At 41.3% G+C, this 21,137-nt stretch overlaps 1 protein-coding gene across 3 annotated transcripts in view; it reads right to left on the reverse strand.

Annotated features, from left to right (window-relative positions):
- Nucleotides 1-21,079, reverse strand: part of LOC114878227 (fibroblast growth factor receptor homolog 1-like) — a 49,115-nt gene extending 28,036 nt beyond the window's left edge. Inside the window, exon 1 of one of the 3 annotated variants that reach the window (XM_029191790.2) lies at nucleotides 20,465-21,079. The gene's annotated coding sequence lies outside the window, so the exon portion shown is untranslated. Of the gene's footprint in view, nucleotides 1-3,361; nucleotides 3,738-20,464 lie in introns of those variants that run through there. The other 2 variants (XM_029191788.2, XM_029191789.2) reach the window with 2 other exon arrangements.
- Nucleotides 21,080-21,137: the final 58 nt, after the last annotated feature.

Below are 21,137 nucleotides of genomic sequence, written 5' to 3' on the forward strand. Positions count from 1 at the left end.
AAGAGTGTTCAATCTTTTATGGTAAATCAAGGGATGTATTCATAAGCATGAAGGGACGTTTAAAATAGAGTGCAACTACTCTATACAAAAGAACTGTGCTTTCAGTTCAACCGGAAACCACTATCCATACAATTTAAGAGAAAAGAAAAAAAAAATGTTAGCAAGTAAAGCAACAAGTACGAGTTTTAACCCTAGAGCAAACAATAGAGTTACCTAGTCACGGAGGTACCTTTTCATTGCCATTCTTCGCGCGAGCCCTCGGCAGTTCCGCGAAAAAATGGACTTGTGAATGCAAACGAGCAGGAAAGATGAGCAAATGAAGGAAAGCTCTTACAGTGATGGAACAATTTTGAATGTTGGCGCCATGTAATAGAGTTGTCCGGTCACGAAGGTACTTTTACCATTACCATTGTCTATGCAAATCGTCGTTTTCCTTGAAAGCTCGCAATTCTGTTAGAAAATAGAGTCGCTAGAGCGGTGTAATAAATCTGAAATCCTAGCGCCATGTGATAGAGTTAGCCGGTCACGAAGGTGCCATTTCATTGCCATTCTTCGCGCGAGTCGTCGGCGCGGCGCGGCACGGCGGCGTTTCCCTCGTAAGCTCTTGCGAGAAAATCGACTCGATCGCTTTGCTAGCGCGAATACGCGATCCGAAACGTACCGTTCGCGATATAAATATTCCAAGTACGCGCACGCTTCTCCCTGTGTATGCGCCTCACGGGGCCATTCTCTATCGTGGCTGCTCGATCGCGAGAAACACCCAACATGGTGAATGTCGCGTCGTACGGAGCAAGACGAATCCATAGGGACGGACCGGGATCGTTTTCAGACGTTTTCGAAAGCCTTTTGCGATCGTTCCGTCGCGTTACGTCAACTTGTTCGAAGCAGCGAGCAACGAGTCAAGTTCCTCGAACACCAACAACCGTCCAATCGAGGCCATTGCCAATGGATACTTGAGACGTTTTTGTAGTTAGTTCATCTTTTTTTTTTTTAATTTTACCGCCTTCTGGGAAAGGTACACGACTATTAAGATGTTTTGGAGCGTAAGAAGGATACTTTGTGAGTACCGTTTAATTCTAAAGAAACGGTATTACAAAATTAGGTAAAGTTTCAAATAAAGAGTTCTAGAGATACTAACAAATTTATTGCCCTTCGTCCTTTCACTTGACGAATTGAAATTCCACACCACGAACCAAGGAAAGAAACATTTCCCTAACCGAAGAAACCTTCCCTTCGCGACACGATTTTTAATAGGGACTCGTACGATTCCTAACGTGGTCACCGCTAACGGTCCTGCCTATTGATCGCTATATCAATCACTATGTCAACAAAAAAACACCTAACAGAGGAAATATTCATTGATAATGATTCAGAAGCACTCCTTTCGATTCAATACGCAAGCAGAGAATTTTAAACAGAGAGACCAAGGTGACTTTACCTAACCTTGGATAATAAGAAAGAATCTGTAGCTCTTTATTAAAATAAATAACAAGGAAATTATTCGATCGAATTGATTATTACACAAGAGGAACTGCAACGACAGGATTGATATAAATATTAACACGGTGTACTCGATTCGTTGATAAAGGAAGTACGTTTTAGGATCACGGCTACGTGAAAACTTGAGGAAGAATTTATAAACACGTTTCAAGGCGATGAAGACTTCATTTTCTTCGCCAGTATATCTTTAATACGTGAGCAGGAACGTGTCGTTGGTGATGGTTTAAGCTAGCTGACTGGCTGGATGTTTCAGCTAAAAAGGGACACTCGTGCTACACCCGCGTGAATAACAAAAGGCTAATGGAACGTGCGTTGCCTTCCGAGCAGAGCGAAGGGAGAAACAGGGAAGTGCGGCGCGTGATTGTAGAATATATTCAATCTACGATCTTACGATCGTCAATACGATGAATTTGTCGGCGAATCAGCCGAGAAACGGACATTTTTATCGCCTACCTTAACCAACCCTCGCCAAAATAACTTACTAATTACTATGAGACGTGACAATAATCACCTTCCACTCCGTGTAACGACCGATCAGTGTGGTTTCGAGTTTTCACGTCACGAACGATAACGTTTCTATCAAATTTTCTATCTTCGGTGTTTGCCCAACACCGTTTATCGTTTCCGCGTTATCAAAGGTTCACGGTTGCAGGTACCTTTTTCGAGTGGGCCCTTCGGTTAGATAAGAGATTATCAAGCGTTATCGTTAACCTAGCACAAGAATCTTTGCATAGACCCATCACGGTACATTTCTTGAAAATTCAAGTTCAACCCCTCGGTAGAGAGGCTAACGAATCTAATTAGAATACCCTAGCAAGAAACGGTCTATAGAACAGGAAACAAGAATAAAGCACGGAAGCGAGCATCTTTTTGCGCTGGCAGTGTATCTATTCGCCTGGGACGCATTTCTGTCTGGAAAGTTTATTTCGTTCGGCACGGCGCGCCTTATGTGCCCGCTTCAGGGAAGCGCCTTTGTGACCTGGACCCGTTCTCTCTCCTGTCACCCGAAAAACATCTGCTCCGCGACAGAGAGCACTAGAAAGACTTTTTTTTTTACGAATCGCGCATAGATCCAGCGAACAGTGAACGCCTTATGTGTTCGAGTCGAGTAAAGTAGAAAAAAGAAAAATACAAATCACTTCGTTAACCGACGAAAATTTATACTCCCCCTATGTGCTCATTAACAAACGTGCACCGTATATGGGACACATAGTGAACCTTTTTTTCCCCCGTTCCTTTACGGTAGGCCGCGTTTTATTTCTCTCGAAAAGGAATCGCAAAAATTCGGTCGACGCGACGGTTGCTCGTGTTTCAGAAAATTAATTAATTCGAAGTGGGTCAACGAGCAAGGGGGGTGGGATTTCAAGAAAGTTTTCCAACGACACGTAGAACTGAAAGGCAAGCGATCTTGATCGTTTATCAGTTAAAGGGAAAAATTGAAGGAGAAAATCGTAGATTACGACGGTGGTTATTTAGTTTAACTGACGTTAAGTCGATGATTTACTCGGTCGTTTAACCGGAGAAAATTTGTATTATACGTACGTTTCGATATTTCCGCCTACCGTCTAATGGGTTTTATTAAGTGCGCGTACTAGCTCGCTTCTTGCTACCAGTTGCCCGATAAGAAACGATCAAGTGGCCTGAGAAAAACGAGGGAGTGCCGTTAAATTAAGTCATGCTTTTCCACCGGCCTTCTTGCTCCATTTGTCTCTCTAACTGTAACTCTTAACGATCGCTTTGAATCTTCTTCAGATAGGTATTCTTTTTCGCGCAGATAACTTAGAAAGCCTTTACGAGTAACCTGTGAAAAGAAATGAAACTACCCTATTTCGGATCCAAAGAATCCAACCAATTCACTCACCAATTATCAACCTTCTACGATAGCCCTAATTTCAAATCCTTCGTGGTACACGATCCTTGGGAGATTCATGTTCGAACCGAATCGAACACCAAAGACTGTTTTCTTCGGTTTAGTCGGTGACACGGTACACACAATCGCTAGACGCGTTCGCCGATCCTCGTAATGGACAGTTTCCTGAGCAGACAGGGACTACTATGACGGCGATCAAACAGATGCATAATCCGCGTGGACGCGACAAAGAGAGACGCACAAGACACGAGAGACAGGCAGACGGAACACGACAGACGGTCTCTTGACCCCTGCACTATCTCTTTTTCTCCCTTGTACGACCGAAATTACCAACAGAACGAGGAGAATCACGCGCGATGTTTGTGCGCCGGCGGCACGTTTTCATCTGACAGACCGCGGCCCGCCGCGTGTCGTACCTGCTGCTGCGCACGCGTATTGCGCCGCGCCTACTCATTGGCTGCCCATTGATCGAAACTGCACGTGGTTTGGTCACGTGCGATGCACAATTCCGATGCTCACGAGTAGGGTGAATGGACGAGAGGGTGGAGGTTGTATTGTTTTCGCGTTTCGCCCAATTAATGAATGAACCTTTTTGTAACCCCTTATCTTATGATTTTCTCGATAGTCACGTCTGATACATGTGGATTTATGTTATGGATTTGTCTAATTCATTTAGCCGTTACTGCGGATCAACGTCAATCGGCAAGGAAATGTCTACCTAGGTTACTGACAAATTTCTTCATTTTTAAGAATTACGATCACATGCATGGTTATGTCATATTCGGTTACACTCGATCGCAGTTGAACTGGTCTCGCTTAATCAATCGAGGATTTATATTGATCCAAGTCGAAACGAGTTTCTACTATTTATTCGATATCGCGGCCAGTATCTGGCAACTACGTTCCAATTGATTAATTGAAACTAATTAGAATGTACGTGTAAGCAGATAATATAATCAATATCTACTTGATATCAGAAAGCGTAGAACGTTGAAAATAATAAAATATAAAAAATGATTGTTTACGGGGACTTAGATCACGGATGATTATAAATGTTTACTCATCAGTAAATCCTCCATCTGTCGTCATAATATCGACGTAGATGGATAGACGAGCCACGATTTGTTTTGCAACGCTTGTTATATGCACTACGAGTCCCTGGCATGTTTGCGAACCTCGTCGTACGACCACTTTTATTGTCCGCTTGCGAAAGGTGCGAACTGTCAATTCCTGGGCGCTGTTCAACAGCGTTGGCGTTCATCTTGACCCAACTGAACAATGCAATGAATCGGTGAACGACCCCTTCCTCGCTTTTCACCACGCAAATTTTCTATCGTCGATCGACGGTCCACTTAACGAACGACGAATACAAAATTAGCAATCAAAGTCTGGTAAGAAATAAGATCTCCTCCCATTTGCATCTTACAATTTTTCATCCCGTTTCGAACCGTTGTTCGGCGATGGTGTTTTCGGAGGTTGATTGTCCGTTGAAAAATGAACAGCATCCCCGAATCACCGGATTCCCGGAACGCGACTGAATGAATGACAAAAACGACGACGCACGTGCGCCGTTTCCGGCGTTGCAGCAAATCACGAGGTGCTTCCGGTGGATGGGTTCGGGGACGACGAGATCCACGATATGTATATGCCCGACACGAAACGGGACGCGTACTTTTTCTAAATTACGTGAATACATTCACAATGACTGTTTAGCAGATTAGACGCCGATAAGATTGCCACCCGGCTTTCATTGATGTCTCGATGAAAATGCTTTTCGAATCGATCGGATACAAGTAAATCTACGCTTTCTTATCCATCCCTTAAGAGAGGAAATGGAAAAAAATTACAGAAAGATTTAAGAACCATTAACGATCGACTTTCTCGAGAAAACATTATCCATTCCGTTTAAAATGTGAAAGAAATCTTAACATTCCAGCAAACGTTGACTCACGCGTACTTAAATGCGTCTACCATTATTTCTTCGAAATCAAAACGCTGAGTGAAGATTTCTTTCAATCCGTATCGTTGACATTCTTCGCTGTCGACGTTTTACGCGCTCGAAACACTCAACGCGGCTCCCATTAAAAATTCCCAAAACAAATCCATGAGTCGTTGAAGGGGGTAATAAAAGAGCGGCGAGACAGCAGCCAGCCGTTTTCGATTTTTCCACAGCGCGGCTATTATTTCGGGCCGCGTTTCGGCATAATTTCTAAAGTTCTTAGAAAACGACATCCAAAGGTTCCGAACGGGCCGGCATTACCGGAAAATCATGGTAGACGTGTCCCTTCCGTTGCCGAGGAAGTCCTCTAATGAACTTTCTTTCGAATAATGCACAGCAGATGCAGGACTCTTCCTAACTTTCCTTTCTCGACGTCTATAGACTCTTTTCCTGGACAAACCGCGTACAGTTGTTTCATTTTTTTCCATCATCGTCTCGACAGTCGATGTAATCGATCGTTGAAAGAATTCAGCTTAATCGGTCCGTGACTTCACGAACGAGGGTTCTCGTCGTACGATAAACGCACGGGGAGAGTACGGTGGGCGTTTTATGCTAATCAACCGGAGCGTTTCGCCTCGAAGGACCCACCACGGAAAGCAAAAAATTCTCGGCACACAATGGGCTTGACACGATCGAGCTTTCACTCGGTCGACGCATTATCGTTGCTCGAGATGAAACCCCCTGACGGTTTCGCTACTATCACTTCGACAATGTTCTTCTATACAGGGTGTTTTATTAAACAATTCATCAAAGAAAATAAGAAATTTCTTATGTAGGAGAGGAGAGAAAAAGGCGTTTCGTCTCGGGATCGTCTGCCAGACTCGGCAGTGGAGTTGACAACAGATCCCTGCCCCACACACCTATCATACCGCAATTCGGAACTCCTATATATTCGAACTGCCAGCGAGAACACTGTCATCTCGTCGCCACCTAGCGGTCCCTGGCCCGAACTAAAGGCGTCCGGAGAGACGAAACCCTCTCCCGCTCCACTAAATGGCTACACGTCTGTATTTTAAATTTCTTTATAATCTACATAAGAGAAGAAAAGTATTTTAAAAATAGTGTAATTTTATTTAAAAACGTAGAAGAATATTATTATTGGTATCGTATAACTGTTTTGATGGAATTTTTGTTCGTATTTCTATAAATAAAGTAGAGACGATTTCGTTCTATATTTGATGGGTCACCCTGTATATCGAAGTCTGTCTCCTCGTCCAATATAAATCTCTTCGATCAGGAGCGCAGAGACAAATACTGTTGTCACCGGACGACAAGCCGTTTACAAGCAGAGGAAACGAACGTTGTTGGTAGCCTCGTCGGAGAGATAGTCGTTCCGAGATCATGGATCATTTGTCCGTAGTGATCTTTCTAACGCTGTCAAACGGCTCTAGCCAAGTACAGCCGTGCCGTTTTACCTGTAGGTACGATGTGATTTAAAGTCACGTGCAATTTCGCGGACACTCCGTGTAATGGCCTTTTGTTTCCTCGCCTTCAATGCTTCATCGTGGGACGTCTTGTTACCAGTCTTGTTACCAGTCGTTCTTTGATATAGTGTTCCCTATTTTCTTTTCTAGAGCAGGTGTGATACTTTTGTTAGTAGATACAGAAACGTAACCCTTTGTTTTATTTAATAAAGAATATTTTACTTAATTTTCGGCGAAACTGTAAACTCTCACCATTCGAATATCAAGGATGAACACATACCTATGTAGAAGATGCAGACTCTAGAGAAGAAGTCTCCGACTGGTCAGCGCTGAATCAACGTTCTAGTGGTTTCTTTTCTCATCGCGAACTCGACAATGAACCGTAAAACCAGGCTTTTACATTAGAATGAGCCCACATGTGACAGAAGCATCAAGTTCTCAACGGAACGTCGCACAATGACCGATTCACGGTCACGGCACGATGCGACAATACATGCTTGTTTGCCAGCACAATGAACAAACACGGTTGATCCGCACTGGGACAGCTGCACGTGAGAAAATATTTGGGAACTCGCGGACATTTTCAGAGAAAAATTCGTCCAGGGGTAGTCTTCTATATGTAGACACCTGTTAATATCGTTTCGACGATGCCAGGGAATCAGAAGGGAAAAGGGACCAGTTGCAATCCGCGTACACTTTTCTTGCCTGTTATTCCGATAACTCCATTAGTCGAGCTACTCGAGTATTCAATTAAATTCACGCGTACATCCACTTTATACACGAGATGATCCGATTAACAAGATCGTAGCTGGTATTCGATTCAGTGGACGATCGTTCTTGTCCAATCAGCTCGCGGTGACTTTGCCAACTGATATTTCACTGATTCCTTGTGGGTCGACCAGGTCGGACGCGTCACCTTTCGTAACGAGGGCTTATTTATCCGACTCGCGATCTTCTGGACCACCGCGACGAAAACTGGTTTCCCATTGAATGAGTAAAGACGACACACGCGAAGGATGTACCGGTTTACATAACGCATCCACCCTGATCCTGATATCGGGAGCCAATGATGCACGATTCCTGTATTTATGACTCTACCCGAGGGAACAGCTACGAAATTTGAACGTCTACCAATGTTGCAGCCAACAAAGTTGGTATATGCACCTTAATATTTACCGAGGACACAATCACGCTATCCTTTCTCATGAATCTCTCACGAATCTCTTCAACTAATTATCATCCATGGTTCTGCTAAGAGCAAACATAAATCTCAATCTCTACGCTCTCAATCGGCCGGCTAAGCCCTCCATTGAATTTCAAATCAGCCCCGACGACTCTGTCAATGAAAAGCAACGAGATAAAAGAAAGCGAATGAAACGAGATGGAGGGAAAGAAAAAAGAAACGGAGAGTGAAGTACGTGCAGAGGATCGATCGTGGATCGTATCTGGTCCCGAAGCAATTATTCCGAATGTCCCTGTCGTGATCGCGAATAGGGTAGCTCGTGTATCGCGATAACTCGACCATCTCGCACCTGTACGAGTTTCGAGGGTACCGAGGGGAATCTTATCAACGGAAGCTGTACGGCGAGAAACGTTACGCGATAAGAAAGTGGAGAACGATCGTTCGATCGCAATCAGTCTCCATGTTATCGCCTCGATTTACCGTGGAATTATTGTTCTCTTTTAAGCCGGATTGACATTGCTGCTGTTCGATCGAAATGCAATCAGCATTTGAACGATCGCTTAATTACCCAAGGACGATCTTGTATCGCGTTTCGACGTTGCTGCTTCTTTGAATCTGCTTGATGTATGAACTTGGATTTCTTTTTCTGGAAGACATTCAAGTGTTTGAGGCTTTGTAAGTTTTATTTTGTACTCGTTGATGATGAGTATGATCGCGTGAAGTGTAAAAAAGGTTCAGATAAATATATTTTTGAAATGAAGATAAAATCAGAAAATTTGAAACACAATCTATATAAATGAAGAATCGATAGCTATAATCATCCAAAGAATGAGCCTCGTCCATTTCTTTTTCTTCAACTTCTTTCTTCGGTTCTCAATCAATATACTCAAGGAAATCAGCTTTATTACAAGGTCATCAAATTTCGCTATTTATGAAGAAAAAGAAAAGGAACGACCGCCACGAGGTTTCAACGCAATAATACATTATATCGAAGGTTAATTACCGCAAGATTCCCTCAGTCGTCCAGCATAGTTATTATTTACGGATACGGTTATTACTTGACCAACTATATTTCTTTCAATCATACATTATATATAACAGTTGCGAGCGAAGGTAACGGAGAGAAAGAGATGCCCGGCGCGTTCCTCGAGGGTGCACAGGGCGACATAAAAAGATAGGTAACATCGTTACGTTTCCCTGTTACCCATTAGCATATCCGATTATGGTACGCGATGCGCACTGGAACGAGATAATTAGAAAAGATTGCGTCAAGAGTTCGTTTTGCAGTATACGTTAGCCAGACAACGTAACACCTCGAATATACCGCTTCTTATTCTTCTATTTTTCAATACTTCAAGCTCGCGTTCACCACCAGGAAATGAATTATGATCGACAGACGCGTATATCTGTTCCAACGAAAGGAAAACATCGTCTCGTTGATTTTCATTAGTCGCTCGTGTTTCTTCGAACGATCGGAGATACGATCAGGAGACGACAGTGAACCCGTCAACCGTTTCACTGAAATAACCACAAAGATTTTTCTTTTTTTTTCTTATGATGTTCTGCAAATTGGATCCTGAGGAGATCTTTCGGCTGTGTTTCCGAATGGCCCTACCAAAATTGAGAACTCAGGTTCGGTATATAACCTAAATTGACTACAAGAAACCGATTAACGTTGGTTTCAGAGTTGGATGTCTTACCGTTTTAGAGATATCGTGGTAAGGTTAGGTTAGGTTAGGTTAGGTTAGGTTAGATTCCAACAGGAATTTAAATTCAGAAAAAATAATTTGGTAGATTAAAATAAAGAATATTTCAAATCGCAGTATTGAATATCGCATACGTAGTTCCAAAATTGTACCGAACCTGAGTTCTCAATTTTGGTGGGGCCATTCGGAAACTTATCCGATCTTTCTTATTTCTCCACACGCGTTGAAAGATAAGGGCTGCTTTAACGTTCATTTTTTTTTAAATTCGAGTGCTGTCATTTTTTATCGATACTGTATCTTTGAAAATTGATGACAACATCGTTCGAATACCTCCCAGAAGGTTCGCGCATCTCTTTTCTTCAGCATCCCTTTGGTCATCGATAAAATCTCACGCTAACCTGTGAACAACTTGTGGTATCCTTTACGAAACAAATGAGAAAAATGAAGATAAAGGAAGAAAATATGTCTAGTAGCCGTGGTATGTTATTCGATGCCAATCAAGATTAAGAGAGCACGATCTTCGAAGAAGAACAGTCTCATTATTTCGTGGCAGCGGTTACCACCGATGCTATACTTGCCTTAATGATGATTAATACAACTCGCTACTTGTATCGTCGTCTTGGAGAATAACAAGGATCGTACAGTTTCTTACGTAAATATTGTCTCATTAAAATTAGACATATCGATTAGACAGACGTTCTTTCTATTTTAAGCTTCTCTGGTGTTTGAAATTGTAATAATTTAAATATGTATAAACGACAGGCTATGTTGGTTCGTTTCGAGGAATCTTTCTCAGATCCTTTTGTCTTCTGTTCACGATCTAGTACGCATCGTCGCGTAGTAATTGGCGGAATGAGCACAACGAGGTCGAGTGATTGGCGAGTCTCTCTCTTCGTAAACTTCCTTCGAGTCTTCGACTTTCGTCTCGTCTGCTGCTTAATTATTCCATCAATTAATTTTCGAACAATTCTCCAGGAAGTCCTTTAAACAAATCCTGGTATCTCTCCTTTTTTTTTTTTAAATAATAGAATCGATGAGCTCGAGGCGACGGATTCTCACGTAGCCAAAACTTTTTATTACATTTGGCTCGAGTCATCTTTTCTGCGGATACTACGCATGCAGGATTCTATTTTTATTCGTTTTCTTTCCGATCCTCCTTGTATATTTCACTCGAGAAGATTGCGGCTTGAATTCGAAGCAGACACAAACATCCATGTATTTATATTAAAAGAAAAATAGAGTCGGGCTTGTATTTTGAACAGGGGACTATACTTACCCGTCCATAAGCAAACGTGCTTCTTTCAAACTTAATATTGGTAAATGTCTACAATTAGGGCCCTAATGAGAAATCAATTGAAAAGAGGTAAATTCTATGTATTTTTGCCACTCGAATCCAAAACTGTTGATAAAATTTAGGGGTCGCTTGAATTTTTTAAGGTACATAGGTTAGGTTAGGTTATTAGAAAAAATATAACTTACCTCACGGTAAAAGCTTGACCAGTCAACAATAGTCTCCTTGAAAAGAATAACTTCAAAGTGTGAATTTAAACGAAGTGTTAGAAGTGGTACGTGGCTAGCCAATTCTAATCTTGAAATCACGACGATTGCCCGTTTTATTGGATATTTTCTCATGATGCGTTCTCCGCGCTGTGCATTCTATGAACAGGTATTAGAACTGAGCAAGGAGACTATTGTTGACTGGTCAAGTTTTTACCGTGAGGTAAGTTATATTTTTTCTTCTAATCTAATCTAACCTATGTGGGTTAGTGACGCGCTTTAAAAGTACTGTCTACCCCACGAAGTCAATAACTTTTGAAAATAATGATTTTATGTCAACATTTATCACAATATCTTCAAATTTTATCAACAGTTTTGGATTCGGGGAGAAAAAATACATACAATTTACCTCTTTTCAATTGATTTCTCGTTGGGGCCATAATTGTAGACATTGACCTTAATATTTTCTACATTTTCCAAGTAACTGGCAAAATTTGAAGTTTCGGTCAGAAAATATTTGAGATTGAATTGTTGCCATCGCAGTTACAAAGAGACTCACGATTTCGCTCCACCCCGTGAACACATTCCATAGAACAATGCGGTGCAACGAACGTGATCCACGGTTACTCGAGCGTTGCACGATTTACGTATCAATTGCGATTAATCGGCTCGACTTCCTAGTCGACTTAACCCGGACACGTTGTCCCAGTCTCTATCGATGCACGAAAAGAAAGGAGGAACAGCGGTGAAGGAAAACGTGCTGGCGAACCGTCGCGTCGCGTCGCGTCGCGTCGAACCAATAATTTCCCTTGGCGATAGATCATCAATATTTATAGTCGGCGGCTACGAGGAACGCCTTATAAACCTATTTGCGGGCAACGATAATACAACCTCCTAATAGTCTGATTGCATAATAATGCTGACCGCAGCTGCGGTGTACCGCAAATAAGAGATGCCTCGATGACTTCTCGGCAACTTTTCTTTTTCCCTCTCTTTCTTTCTCTCTCTCTCTGCCAATCTTCCATCCGTTTTCTTTCTGGCTATCCTCCGACTGTATTCAATTCGCAGGAAATTTTAGTGGTTGACAATCCGAGTAAAATAAAAGCTTAGGGGAGAGTTGCCGAATTTGGACCGTCGCTTAGATTGGACCCATCACCTTATATTACCTCCTATAACAAATAATATTGCAGTATAGGCAGCATATCTAACATTGATGTATACTACGCTGATGCAACCATTCATCAATGTTAGATATGCTGCCTATACTGCGATATTATTTGTTATAGGAGGTAATATAAGGTGATGGGTCCAATCTAGGCGACGGTCCAAATTCGGCAACTCTCCTCTACTAGGGATGTGCGGGTACCCGGTATTACGGGCTCGGGCGGGCGTCCAATACATGCGCGCAGTCGGGTAGCCCGACTATTTCGGTTTCGGTCGGGTACAGTCAGGCAGATCCGGACGAGCTCCCGCTACCCGCAAAATCTGTTTTATATGGAATTTTGGAATAAGACAATTTGCCCGACTGCTTTCCGAACCGACCCGACTAGTCGGGAACCCGAGACATTAGTCGGGCCGCGCATCGCTAAAGCTTACATTCCAAAATGTACTTAAACTGATTTCTCGAAATAATAATAAATCATCGAAGGTGGTTTATACCAACCCTGAAAATACGTGGCTCGATGTACTCGGACGGCAGTTCGTTGGTGCTTCGCGAACGATGATTCTTGTCCAAACAAATCCAACGATCCTCGGAGGAAACCGCGAGACCGATGTTTCAAAATAAGTGAACGTTTGTTTCGTCGGTAGGTGGATCTTGAAACGACCCTAACACGATGAACCGGGAGGCTGGGGACGAGGGGTTGAACAAGAGCAAGATCGCTCGCTCTCTCTCGTGGCACGCGTCGGTGTTTTTTTTCAGGCTCGTTGAAAGACGTCCCTGACGAGGCCCACCTGGCCTCACCGATGTAGCCAGATTGATGATTTAAGGTTCTCGATGATACACTTTTAACCCTTTCGCTGACACTTCATCGCCTGGTCGCATTATAGGTTCTTTCAACGTTCATTTTTCTATTAATAGATCCTTGCTTTTGAATCAGCCTGTGATTTGTGAACAATCATACGCTGCACGCGTATCCTCTTCTTATCCTGTTATCTCGTAGCCTTTTTTCAAATAACAATAGTAAAGAAGAAACTCGGTTGCTCCGTTTTTTTTTCCTTCGGCATCTAAGGATTCCGTTTCGTTGGCCGATCCGCTTTGTCTCGCACGCACGCCTCCCGTGCGCACTGAGCGCGGCAATTAGCGAATTCAGATTTCAAGCGATAAATTAAAGCCACGAGCACGAGTCGGTATGAAGCGCACGTGCACCAGGTATATCCGGATACCTGGTGCACTCGGGATGCTCTATCATGCGTGCTAACATTCCCTCCTATCATCCTGTAATTGCGTTCCGTTTATCTTCAGTCGTGGAACACCAGTCGATAAAACTGAGGATTTTAATTCGCATTACTTTCTTGCCATTACCTGATCGCCATTAGAAACGTTTATTGTCGAACGATACATTGATCTTGTTCTAATCAATTTTATTGGCTCACCGATAATTCAACGTTCCTATTTTTTATTGCAAACCTCATCGACACTTTGAAGAAACTCATTTGCATATTAATTAGCCGGTTTTATTACTGTTCACCGTCGAGTATTTAATAAGAACATTAATAGCGGTATAAATAATGTCATCTGTCATAAAATTCCATGTCTCTTAACTCGATTTCACGTACTGTAGCTTCATTATGTCGCGTCTGGTTATTAGCGGATAGAATCCGATTTATTTCCTTCCGGAAACCACGTGTCCGGCGTAATAAGTCCGGCCACGATTAAATCGTCGCCGGTGAATCTTTCCTTTCCGTCGCTCGTGTATCAATTAACTCTCGCGACGCGTTTTCGTTTTATCGTTATTAGCTCGTCGAATCTTCTCCGTTAGTCGGTTAAAACTTTATTAAACCGATACAAGCTTAATATCGTTGCGATTATCACATAGTAATAGCTGATCGAGGAGCTCGACGTCAACGAGTCGAATACATAACTCGATAACGTGCTAGCGATCAACGTGTTCTTTCAACGGGGATCGGTTAATTACGACTTGTTGCTGGTACGCGAGATTTAGCCGGTTCACTTGATGATTTCAGGCGATAATTTTATGCCGTTGATGAGAAAACGAGCAAACTGGACGTGTTTCAGACGCGATGATTATTGATGAAGGCTCGTGGAGTAAGATGAGATGTAATTAGAAGATGGAGATCGATGCTTCTGTGCTACGATTACTTTTGTTTCTTTTTTCCGAGGATTTTGGCGATGAGACGATGATGATACCGCAGTTAATGAGGATCAAGGATTTTCAGACGATGAGATACTTTGAGAACGATGGCGGGAAAAATGAAACATAAGAAATTCTCGATTTCTGATACAAATTAATTATCAATCATTAAACCGATTTAAGAAGACTTCAGAAGGGACAATAATAATTTATTTATATACAACTTGTATACGATCTTCCCACGAACGTCACCTTAGCAGAGAGTCAAAGTCTCGAGCTTAAGGCCTGGTCGGTCGAAGCATAGTCGAGGACGAAAAGTGGTCCTTAACTGCACTTGACTTTCGAGACGAAGGCCAGAAAGAATGAAAGAAGAAGAGGGGCTCTCCGCAGGGTGGTGGCCGGCTTGTTTGGTCAAAAGGAGGGATAGAAACGTCCATTATTCTATTCCGGCGAAGTGAGGCCGGCAATCTGGCCTTATAAAATAAACCACTCTAGCACGGTTGCTCGTGGTCGGTGCGATCTGTCAAATAAATCGTAGCTCGTTTCTTACCGGCTTTACTTACCCGTCGCCTCTCTCTCACTCTTTCTCTTTCTTTCTCCTCTTTATCCGTGTTTTATTTCGTTCTCTAGCCACCACGATCGTGTTCGTGAAACGAAACGATCGTATAGAGACAGTGGAGAAAGAGATTCGTCTTCGACGAGATCTCGTGAAGAGGATTAAGAAGACGAAGAAGCTCGCAGTAAAGCGTACAATGCGTTCCACTGTGTGGATCTACCTCTTCTTCTTCTTCTTCTTCTCCTTCTTCAGCTTCGACGTGGAACGCGATTTCAGCTTTGTTGGGCAGCGTGTTTAATGCGGACCAGAGATCTGATTGCTTCCGTTCTTCTGCTACTTTTCGCATCTGTTTTTTCTCTTCTCTGCTAGCTCCTCTCAAAGGAACACTTTTCTTTCCATTCTTCTTTTATTCTCTGATCATTATTATTATTTTCTTTGGCTTCGTTGAAGTAGCTTTACGTTCTATTGTTTCCTTTTTCTTTAAGAGACTCTTTCATCTTCTACTTATTGTCACTGTAATTATAATGGTTTTTTTTTAGTCTGATTTGTGTTCCATTATGTCTCGTGTTTTATACCTTTCTTCATTATTAATTATTATTAATTTGAAACGTTTTCGAGATCAGTGAATTGTTCGATCAGATTCGTTACAAAAGGAAACGTGTACCTATTAATGCACCTTTATCTAAGAGATCTATTTTAATGATTCCACGAAGGTATACCCCTAAACGTCATGCGATACCCATTAAAAGTAATGATTAATCTAACCTAAAGTCGAATTGTAAATTGTAGATGCTGTTGAATTCGAAATAACAACGAATCCTAAAAAGGAATCTCCGTGTCTTTAATTAAACGTTGCCTCGTGCTAATGAGGGCCAGCTAATGATCACGATAATCGACGGGAGTTTAAATCGAAAGCAGAAGAGTACGAGGAAAGAGTGAATCGTTTAATCGAACGAAGGATTCATCGTTCACCCGTCTAATTGGAAATAAAATTCAAAGGCTATTAGCGAATCCTTCAAACGGATCAAATTATTTTACCATTATGAAGAAACAATTCGTCATATGTCATTAATTTTTTTCTCTCTCGTCTTGTTTGTGCTGCTTATTTATCTATTTTTTATTATAACGGATATACTGATCGAACGAACGATGCCTGTTTCCTGGCTACCACCCGGCAATTAGTTCCAGTTAAGGGTAAAGTTATTCCGTTCTCGATTTATAATTCATTATTCGTTTAGAGTGGTACAATAATAATGAACTGCCATCCATTCTCTGCAAACATTTCATCGACATTGAATTTCTGCCCTGGTGAGCGCTCAGCTTGGTCGTTTTAATCGCCATCCAGAAAAATAACCATAATTATGCTGACCAGTCGGCGGAAGTTTCGCGAGAAGAGATGTATAATAACTGCGAGTATTATCAATCGCGTTTCTTTCATTCTGCGATAAAATCATGCAACCATGATTCCATTTAATTTTTCTTTATGCATTTCCGATTGGAAAAAGGAACTGTCTGTTAGTTGAAAATTGATGTATGTAACGATAACGAACGTAGATATTGTACAAAGATATTCCTTGAAATTTGCAAAATCAAAAAAGCACCCCCCCCCGTTTGATATAAAAAGACTCGAATCTATCTAAAGAATATATCGCCTCGATTAAAATGACGTCGAATCTCGACACTTGATCGTTAACCAATTGCTTTTTTAAATATTTGCCCCGATATTAGCAGGCAGATGATCAAGTTAAAGGGAAGAAAAGGTTGTAAAACTAATGGCCACTTTATTACGCGTGTGATTGATGTTCGTAGCGAGCAGACACTTGAACGTGTCTCTTTAATCTGCCAAGCAACGTATAGTACGTTCCCGTCCATTAACCGGAAGCTACAAAACCCACGGTCCACGCGATCACTTGCCCGTTCTAGCTGCATACGTACAGACGTATATACGCGTAATTCATCTCGCGTGTATATTATCATTTGCGAGGCTCGATCCGCTCGTGTAAACACCGGAAGCGGCGCATCGCTACTGCACGATCATAGAATCCGGTAAAATCGCTCCCAATCGCGACCTTTACCGCTTCTACCTTCTCTATCGTTCAAACGCTCCTTTCATTCCAAAAGAATGATCCCTCTTAGCGGGATCGTACCGTTGTTTAAATGAGTTTTAAGGGGTTAGGCCACTCTAGAATATTGAAAACATCGAAATTTTTTTCTTTTTCCTTAAAAGGTGCCTTAATGTCTTAAAAATGATATGGTAAAAGATTATGGGTGGGAAAAATCTCTGAGTACTCGAATTTCGAACTACCGGTCTGCTGTGAGCATTACTGAAAACTTTAAACGCATTTTTCAAACTGGCCAGACTCATAAATCAAACAGATCATCACCAATCGATTTGAAAATTTAACAGTAGATTCTCATTTTCATTATATTGCATAGTTCTTTTGTTATAAATAATTTTCTAGCGATTTTTTCTTGAAATTTTACATTTTCTCTTAAAAAACGCCATTTTTGCAAAAATCAATATATCAAAAAAATCCTACGTAGTTCGGTAGCTAAAATATTTTGGTGTTTTATCCTAAGTTAAAAATTGCAAGAGCTGCTCTACAAAAAAGAGGCGTCATCGAAGAAATGCTCTAGAGCCCATATTTTCACTTAAATCACTATACAAAAATTAATTTTTTAAGTTTATTAGTTTTAAAATAAAGGTATGCTTACTGGATTTGAATTTATTCCATCATTTAAAAAAAAAAAGTTCCCAAAATATGCCTATTTTTGCTTGCTCTAGAGTGGCCTATGATGAGGTTTGAGAGGGTTAATTTTACATTTTAATTCATTGTTTTTTTTCTAATCTTCATTAATTATCTACGTTTCTTCGATCAGTCCCTTGATCGTCAATTAAAATCTCCATAAACATCAACTAATCCTCTTTAGACCGTTTTTAAACACCTCGATCGTTCATTTTAACCATAGATATCTCTAATCTCCTCGTCTATAGCTCCATAAATCGTTGATCACCTATTGGGTTACACTTTTGCTTTACTTTCAATCGATCACAAGGACATAGCACATATAATCCGTGATGATCGGCATGAGAAAAAATGGGATTAATAATCGAATTCTATTCACCTAGAATTCGGGATTAGAACAAACAAAATTCAACGTCTCGTTCCCTCTCTGTCAGTCCTTGTCAGTCGATCTGGAATCTGGATTAAAGAAGCTTAGCAAGTCGCGTCGTCGAGACGCGAGGGAAGAGATTAAATAAAGCCGGAATAAATTATCCTTCCCCCTTGTTACTTCTATCTCTTTCTTTCGCGCTTTTCTACGATCCTCTCTCTTTATCGTCGACCGTTCAGACCAGTAGCCCGGTTAAACGACGAGAATTGGGGTAATTTCGCCGTATACTTTTCATGCAAACTGAACGACCACCGAAATCTTACGGACCTCCATGATTTTCGAGCTGATGAAAATCGTAAGGACAAATCCTTGATTGCTAAGATTTGTTATCGCTTTAATGAACGATTCCGGATCGATGAGGCGCGAGACTGTTGGAATATAATAAATATTTAAATAAAAAAATATTTTTTAAATACCACTTTTTAAGACGGACAAAAAAATATAAAATAATTTTTCCTAGCCCCATACAGATTCATAACCCCATATAGATAGTCCTGAAAATTTGTGATTGTGAATTTTTAATAGCTATGAAAATACTTGGAAGATTTAAAACGAAAAACGTGGGGCGCATGCAATAGATAATTGATGCATAAATAGTTCACCTAAGACACTAACAATTTCATTGCACTGCAGATGATATGAACTGTTGTGTGAGTTTTCTCAACGGCAGCTACTCTCTACACTCCTTACTATTATCTTCCGCCCTAGGTTTTTCGTTTTAAATCTTCCAAGTATTTTCATAGCTATTAAAAATTCACAATCACAAATTTTCAGTACTATCTGTATGGGGCTAAGAAAAATTATTTTATACTTTTTTATCCGTCTTAAAAACGTGGTATTTAAAAAATATTTTTTTATTTAAATAATTATTTTCTGCTTTTTAGTCTTGTGTGTGTGAAATTTTTAAATTTTTAAATATTAAATAATAATAAGTAATACTTTGTATTAAAAATTTTAATTAAAAAAATTTTCGCTGTCCCTGCATTTTTTATAAATGCGTCGAATAATAAAACAAATGAATCGGGCAACGCCAATGTAATCATTCTCAATCGAGCCGTTAACGAATAAAATTTACAAATTTCTGCCTAGCCGAATCTAACGAACAGACAGACAAGAAAGCGAGTTGATAAAAACGTGGTAAAATACCAAGTGAAACTGATGATAAGTTTTTCAGTTAAAAAATAAATTGATGGAATTTTGATTAGCTGATAACATTTGGAAATATCGCAAGGATCTATCATCGAATTTCTATGGTGGAGAATGACGAGACGGATGCACAAAGCGACTTCTTTGTGGATGATCATCGATCGTAGATCAGCCAAGCCGATAAGTGAGGTTCGCGATCGAGAAGAACGTAGTGCTACGTCGAAATGACAAACGCGAGATATTCATGAGACTGATAGTCGCAATGTTTACAGGCTCGCGTTCCTTTCCTTTATTTTCTAACCTTTCGCCTGTACCTGTTTGTTTTCTTCCTTTCTTTGCATACGACAGCTTGGTACTCCGATCGATAGGGAGTTCCATGTAGTCTGGGGATGTTATTGATCATACTAATATCTTTCCATGCGAACATCTCGAGACGCCGTATGATAAATCATCGGAGCTATCTGTCAATTTTTATTCAATCAAATTTGTAGAATATAAAAATGTTCCTGTCGGATTGATATTTTAATAAAGGCGCGTTAATATTCGACTGATGATTATATTACGCGTTTCAACAGATCAATCAACAGTGTCAAAGATGATTCGGCTCAATCTATAAATCGTTGTCCGAGTGACGCACGGATTTTCGTCCCATACTCGCGCGTTTCGATCGAGAAATTGTACGGCCGGGACCGGAAATGCGTACTCGCCACCGGAAACGTGATTTTCGCGCGTCAATCTGTCTCTCTTTCTCTTGCTACCAACTTTATGTTTACACCCTTGAGGTTAAATTTAGATTTTTCAAATATCACCTTATTAATTTGAATTATTTAATCGATATTGTTTACAAATTTTTGTAATTTTTTGAAATAATTTAGAAAATATTAAGTAGCAAAAATGTAATGAAGTATTTGAATACAAAGCTGGCAGAGTATTTCTGTTTCCAAACAAAGTCATCATCGCTTTGTATCCCCATCGATCAACAAACATTACCCCTCCTTCTAGTTTGTGTTTCGGAAATTCTGCCAGAAGGTCGATTTCCGTGAAGCATCGTTAGTTTGCGAGCATGTTCGAAGCGCAACAGAGCATCGTACTTACCAGTCGCGATCTCCTTTCCTTCCAAGAAGAGCCGTTTGTCGTAACGATCCCGAATCTGGGTTGTCGGTGGTTCTGGCTTTTCTCACTCGATCCCTTGCAGTCGATCCAACGATACGGCTGTCGAGGATCCTCGTCGATCCTGGAATCGCGTGCTCGCCGTCAGGAAATTCGCTTCTCTCGCGGAGGAAGCTGATTCACCGCGCGCGCATTCCTCCTGTTATTTCAGGCGAGCTAAACAGCGTCGTTATAAATCCTCCTCCTCTTCGTTCCGTACTCGTTCCATCCTCAACGAGAACCAAACTCGAACACTTTTGACAGTACTGTCAATAATTTATTCGCCAAATATTCTGTTTCTTTTTTTCGTGAAAGCACCTGTTCCACCCCCGTGAGACACTCACTGAACAACCGAAAGTCACACTTGTTATAATCCAGAATTAAGAGTACGCTGGTTCGCCACTATAGGGTGCAAAGATCACCCTCGCTGATCCTGCTGCGGGGATCACGATACATTGACGATGACGAAGAGACACCGGTCCAAGATGACTGACTGGCTGTGACTGCCGTCGCGACACTGACACGAAGAGTAGCGCGTTCGAGGATGCGCTCGAGGAAAGCTCGGGGCGAAGTGCCAGAAGAGTCGTCGCTTGAAATAACCGCTCGTCCACGAGCTCCC

The sequence above is a fragment of the Osmia bicornis genome, chromosome 9 (genome assembly GCF_907164935.1).
Source record: "Osmia bicornis bicornis chromosome 9, iOsmBic2.1, whole genome shotgun sequence".
NCBI lineage: Eukaryota > Metazoa > Arthropoda > Insecta > Hymenoptera > Megachilidae > Osmia > Osmia bicornis.